The sequence below is a fragment of the Odontesthes bonariensis genome, chromosome 14 (assembly GCF_027942865.1).
Source record: "Odontesthes bonariensis isolate fOdoBon6 chromosome 14, fOdoBon6.hap1, whole genome shotgun sequence".
In the NCBI taxonomy this organism is placed as follows: domain Eukaryota; kingdom Metazoa; phylum Chordata; class Actinopteri; order Atheriniformes; family Atherinopsidae; genus Odontesthes; species Odontesthes bonariensis.
The window spans coordinates 10936229-10943428 of record NC_134519.1 but is presented as its reverse complement, the minus strand read 5'-3'; positions in this window follow the sequence as shown (position 1 = coordinate 10943428).

Below are 7200 nucleotides of genomic sequence, written 5' to 3'. Positions count from 1 at the left end.
TTACTTGAAGTCGCCGTTGAAAAAGAATTTGACCATTAAGTTGACTGATTGACTTTAGGAAAGGTTTCTCAGTGATCTTGATGTTGGCTGGTGCTGCAGGAAAGTGTTAAAACAAAGCGCGTTCTGACAGTTTGACCTTTGCTGTTTGAAAGGTTTGTAAGAGGAAGCGTTTGTTTGATTATCTCTTAGCAAAGCAGAGTTATCTTAAAGAACTGTGACGCCTGAATAAGAACAAACCGAGATCAGCAGCTGTTTGAGCTATTACTCATCCTCCTGTCAAACTTCACAGGTCCTATTTTCTGTTGTTTGTGCTTTCTCTGCAAATGGAAATCTCCATTTGAAGTCTTTAACTCCAGAAAATCAACAAAGGCTGAAAAAGAAGCAGCAGAACATGGCCTCTTCAGTTCTACGGGTCTTTACGGTTCAGTGTAGCCACACATGAACGAGCTCAAAAAGCTTGATGATAAGAGGGAGATGAAGCTGCTGCAGAGCTGTGAGCATTTTTGATGATTTACTTACTTACTGTACCTCCACTGAAGCCATAACTCCCTCCAGACTCCGACTTTTCCAGCTTTGGCTGCTTTTTTTTCTCTCTGGATGCAGCTCAGGAAAGGCAGTTAGACATGGAAAGCCACGAGAAGCCAAAAATAACAGAATGGAAAGCTCCCGGTGTTTAAAGCACTCCCTATAACATTTTAATAGCTTTTTACACATTGCTCAGGCAGCAGTTTAGGCAGCACAGGGAAACAGGTATAGTTTTTAAAATGTCTTTATTTTTTGACTTAACATTGAGAGTGAACAGATATTTACACCAGATGTACAGATGAGGGATGTGCAGGACAGTGTGTGATAATGTACGTGTAATGTAGGGGGACTAATAGGATGAAAGACAAAGAGAAAGGCAAATGTAGATACTCTTTATGCATTTTTAACACGTTGACACTGTGCAACAAAATAGATTGCACATTAATTTTAAACACAGTCCTCTAGTATCTTTCAAATATTGAAGAAAAGGAGAAAAATGTAGAAAGTAAAGCTAAATGGAGTAAAGACAGCGGATTGATATCAAGTATGAACTTTCATCTAAAATCCAATGTGAAAAAAGTATCACTTTCATACAATGTTTCGCAATTAATGTGATTCCTGTTGGTTCAAGGTGCAAACTCATATTTAAGGCACACAAATTCACTCACAATCTGGAAGCATGTAGCAGATAGAGACTTTGAAGTCTTTGACTGTAATTTAAATATTTATTTATCCTCATTTTTATCTGTTTGGCATAGTTTCCCAGCCTTTAAATAGAAAAGTAAGGTCAAACTGACTCTAAGCTGCTAAATGACCCACTTTAAATGTCAGTTTCCATTCTAGTAGGCAGAAAAATAGGGCCTTGAATGCTTTTTTCTATGTCTATATTTAGTTGGTAAATCCTCTTTCAAACCCTAAGTTCTTGTTGATGTGATTCAATAAATCCCTGTTTCTCCTCTTTCAACACATCCTGTTTTATGAAATCACTCAAAGTGTCACCAGGGGGAGGTATAACCTCAAACATCAGTGAGCTCTGAGTGACACAGAGAGGTTAACACAACAGTTGCTTTAATGGAAATGTCCCTCTCAGATTGCCCCAGGAGCTGATGTGACAACAGAGCGATCATCATGTTAAAACCAGCCTCAGCCGCTGACAAGCTGGATTCCCAAAAGACAAACTAACATTAGAATCGTGTGGTATGAGGAGTAAAAACAAATGCTGTCTCTGAGCACTTACAGTTACACTGCGTGTAATACTGTAAAAACACAATAAAGTATGTCAGTTCACATATTATTTAACCCTAACCCTCTGAACTGTTTTTAAAGCCTAATGCTGCTTTCCAGCGTCAACATTCTCGCCATCATTTTTACAGAGGAGCATGTTTAACAATCCAGCTCATGAAATGGAGACTGACACGTGGACTTCAGAATAATCTGAAAATAAAACTGTAACTTAAGTTAGAATCTGAGGAATGCAGTCATAAAAACAAGCATTTCGTGAGTTCCAGCAGCAGAGGAGTGGTGGACACCCAGGCATGTCCTCCATCAATGTCGTCACAGGTGCAGCAGGTCGAGACCACCCAAAGACTCCAGATCAGTGGGGATGCAGAGGGGAGTGAAACACTGAAACCATATTCACCCTGGGGAGCCATTAATGTCTGTAAAGACTTCAATGTAATCTACTGTACGACTGGTGGAGATATTTCAGTCTAAAATGAATCAGCAGTGACTAACCAAAGGACCCACATCGCAGTTGGGTGGAGAATTCATGAGCATCTGTTTCCTCAGTCTTTGCCCCTTTAGCACTGAGTGACCCATAACCTTCCAGGCCACTTTTACCCATTTTCATGCATTTCCTCAGTGGTGTCATGGTCCCCCTGTTCTTTTATGTCCATGTGTCTCTCTTTTAGTTTTAATCTTCTGATTTCCATGTTTTCGAGTTTTTCTCCATGCCGTTATTTCACACCAGGGTTGTATTTACAATGTCCACCCATTCACTCACTCATCTGAATGTACTGACAGGGGCAGGCAGCTGCTGATTTCAAAGACACTTGATTCTAATGCAACTTTATAATAATGTATATTCAATTACACGTCACATACACAAACAGCGGCAGGATGTTTACATAAGAAATCTGAAGTGGAGGATAAAAGGAAAACAATTTTTGATCGATATTTTTGATTGATAATATGTGGTTGATGGCATATTTCTATACACCACTGAAACAAAACATTGTGATACAGATATGTTTACTTTTTAACCTTTCTAATTGCACTTTATCTGCCTACACAAGCACAGACTACAGCTGTAACAACATGATAATCTTGCACTTTGACATTTTTTGGATATCATGGATGCGCTGTCCTCCAGACCAAAGAAGAGAGGGGCCCTCTGGTTTGTCATCAGTCTTCAGTTCAAAAACCTGCATCTCTGATAGTATGGTGGGTGCATTATGCCTACTGTAGAACTGGAAACCTGCAGGGCTCCATTAATGCTGAAAGGCACACACAGGTTTTAGAGCAACATTTGCTCTCATCAACATTGGGGTTGCAAAAAGCAAGCTGCATTACAACTTGCCCCTCACATGTTTACTGATAACAACTTAAGTTTCATTGTGGTTTCTGTACATAAACTACTAAGAAGTGATCAATTCCTGTAGGCAGAGAAGGACTCTAACCATTTCATGTCTGAGATGTTACTGTACCAGGCATTCTCAGGGGGTCAGAAAATCCCAATAACGGGCCCCAAAAGTTGGTTCCAAGATGCATTCCATGGTGATTTTGACCTGATATAGTGTTCAACTTCTGTACACTGGTTTTGTGTACAATGTGGCTAGTTTGTAGTGCACTACATTGTGAATTAAAGGTTGAAATGGCCAAACAGCAGTACAAAATGTCTGACCCATACGTAATGGGGTAATTAGTGAACAAGTGGGCAGTCCGAACAGAGCTAAGGTTCCAGGTGGTGATCGCTCATTGGCACACAACTGTGTTGTCATTCATTACCTTCCTTTATCAATATTCTGCCTGTTTTTTTTGTTGTGCTTAACCAGATCACTGTCGTACCACCTAGTTCGGTTCCTGCCCTGTCTTCTCTGCCCTGTTATTCTGTGTTTCATGGACAGGATGACCTGCTCCTTCTGCGCCTCTGGTTTATGTCCTTTTCAGTAGGTATTTTCAGTGAATTTTTGCTTTAAGCATTTGCTTTCTGTGAGTCTACTTTTGGGTCCTCTTCTGACTTTAAACATCATAAGTGGAATGTTTTTTTTGTTTGTTTTGTTTTTTTAAATGAAACATCGTGACTTCTCCAGGCATCCAAATACCAACCACTTCTCATTAATCAATTAAAACGCTCAAACAAACTTAACTGGCAGTAAGAGGATTTTTTAAATAAGTTAACTTGGGTTTCAAGGGCTCCCAAAGCTAAATTGCTGCTATTTTCTGAAAGTTCATCCTCTGAACAGTCATTCGATTATTGAAATACACAACTTTACAGGAAATGAGAATTACTGGGTGACAAAAATGTGAAACAAACCTCAGCTCTTGAGGTCCCTGAGCAGCACTTTGCTTGGGTGGGGATGAGATTTATGAGCAGAAGGTGTCATGCACATCCTGTGATTCCTCTCTGGTGTTTCCGCATTTTGAGCAGAAACTTTACAAATCAATTTGAACCTGATGACTAAGACTAAAACTGCAGTATCTTCATGCCTTGAAAAGCAAATCACACACAATAGCCCCCTGATGCTTCTTTACTAATGCTGTTATACTGATAATGCCCACCAGACTGCAGTGAACAGCCCGGATCAGCCACACTCACATTCAAGCCCTGAGGAGACAAGTTTCTGGACAGATTCAGGCATCTTTTTATGTACATAAACTTGATTATGTGTGAGACTTCCCTGAGCAAAGAGGTTTAGTTTCCGTTTTAGAGAGGATTCAGTGGGTTATTATCCAATTTTATTTAAAACACAAAATTAGACAGCTGTTCAGTTTAGCTTAGCACAAACGTGGAAAAGAGTGTCCATATCAAACCAATATGTTTCAAATTGCCTGCTGATGGAGAACAAAAGGTGATTTTGCACTGTGTCACGTGTGGGTCTGTTTCTTGACTGAGGTCACGATGCCCACCCACAGCACAGTCTAACATATAACACTTCATAAAACCAAATACTGTTGCTCCACTGGCTGAGTGGTTGTCACTATGATGAATAAACAGAGAACAATCTGATCTTTATATGAAAATCAGATGAAGTTCCCTTTAAAGCAACAGATTACAACGCAGTTAAGGGTCTGTGGGAGGCCAGAAATGTGTTGAAATCAATTGAGCATGTTACAGAACAACCCAACAGATGAAATGTTTTTGTGACTCATTCACAGCCTGCACAGCTGTTTGCTATTGGACCTCTGACAGTTTGGAGAGAGAAGTGGTCAGAAATCAGACTCCAAGCTCGAAGGTCAGGATACACAAAGCTCACTACTGCAAGAATGACGCTCAGCACATCTGCACATCTGCACATCTTACCTTAATAAGTCATGTTCTCGATCAAGCATTGTCATTCAAGTGTTTGTTGCTCCACATTTAACTCTCGGCTGTGTGGAGAACAACACATCTGCTGCGTCTGAGACTAAAGTCCAACTGTGGCCTCTTTGTTTTGTATCATGCTATTGTGGTGCTGATGACTCAGTCTTTGTTCTTCTATTCATGAAAGTGGGAATGCCTGGAATGAATTTAGATCCTACGGCAGAGTAGGAAGGCCACTCCTCACAAGGCTTTTAGCTGTAAACAGCAGCAAAAACTTGGAGAAACAAGGAGATGGGGTAAAACAAACAAGAGCACAAAGATACCAGCTATGGTAGATACTTATACCAGCACAGACATAATCATCCCAAAATTAACTTTGATGAGCCCAAGGAGATAAAAGGAGAACGCACATCTTTAACCAAGAAAGAGGAGAGAAAAATCCGTTAGTTCAGATCATAACTGAATTTTCAGCAGTGAGTGATTCATGTTTGAAATAACTACAAATTGTACATAGCACTGCAGTGTGAATGGGCTATCCATCCATCCATCCATCCATCCATCCATCCATCCATCCATTGCCTCGTGTCATTGGTATTAGACTGTATAATATAAACCCAAAATATGCAGAACTGAATCACATGTCTTTCCACCTTTTCACACATATAATGAAACTTGAGTGCAAGTCGTGAGCAAACGAGGCAAAAAAAATGCGACATATCGTCAAAAATGTGCTGCATTTTTAGAGCGCTTGCATAAAAAGAAGTGCTGTTTGTGTGAATGGATGAATAAGTAAAACACTGTAAAGTGCTTTGCAAAAGGTAAATTGTGGCCCGTTTTTCATTTAGATACTACCACATGATGCCCGTTCAAATCTAAAAGATAAAAATTTGTTTGATTTCGTGGGAACTTTAGATTTTTATCGATTATTGGACCAGATCTGGCTTCATGGCATGATTTAAAAATCAGAATGAAACCTTTTTGGTTATGGTTTCATGCTTTGTTAATGTCTCACAGTTGACACTGAGTTGAATAGAAGGGGTGCTTAGATCAGGTTAAGGGTTATATACCATACGTGTTTGACTACATCATAAGATTTCACTTTGGCTTTTTTTTCGTTTACCTACTTTTATGACTTTTATGACGCTTAATGTCCAGCCATGATGGAGCCGTGTTCCAGCTCTGTGATCTAGATGTACTTACTCCTCACTTGCTTCTTAGGAAGCTGGCCATTTGTTGTCATGTCCCTCTTCCTTTGGCATAATTAACTCCATGACATGTCATTGTGCTGGAACTGGATGTCGTTATTGTCCTGTTTCCTGGCAATAGATTTATAGACGACATAAGCGTCGTGTTCTGCATTACATCCGTGTAGCAACCAGTGGTCAGAACTCTAAAGTTTGTGTGAGTCATCCTAATCTTAATCTATTTGCCTTCATCCGCAGAGCCAGAGTTTGTTTGGTGGCCGATAAGACGGAAAAGGAGGCTGCAGAGAGAGGTGTGAGAAAAAGTAAACAGGGAAATATAAATAGCTTTCATAGGGCTGGGGGCAGATTTATTGTCATTTTCCCTTCATATCACACAACCCTTTCTGGTTTTGTGAAATCATTTATACATATTTTTTATAGATTTTTGTGTTTATATTCATATCAATAAAATACCATAATTAATAAAACACAATCGTATGTACGAGTACTTTACATCCTATTAAATATGAGGAGTAATTTTACTCAGAGCTGCACATCAACCTCATGGTGGTGCTAGATGAAGTCGGGATGGCTGGAGTCACCATTTGGGATGGTTACACAGAGGAAACTTTAACCTTTTTGGTGACTTACCAGTTCCACCAACATGAGTAGCATGTATACTGATAAAAAATTAAAAAACTTGATCTCTTTTAATGCTACAATCTACAGGAGAGTTACAAACACATGGGCTTTATATTTGTAATAAGCTGATGTTTGGGTGCAACCCAGATTTATTGTTTGTGTAAGAAAGGCCAGCAAAGGCTAGCTTTCTAAAACACAGAGCTTGAGCCACTTTTGTTTTTCTCTGTAACATGTTGGTATGCATCCATGAACGATAAATCAGGGGGGAGGGGTCTCTGTAGGATAGCTCAGACCAGCAATAAAATTACTTCTAAAACCTTTATGGTG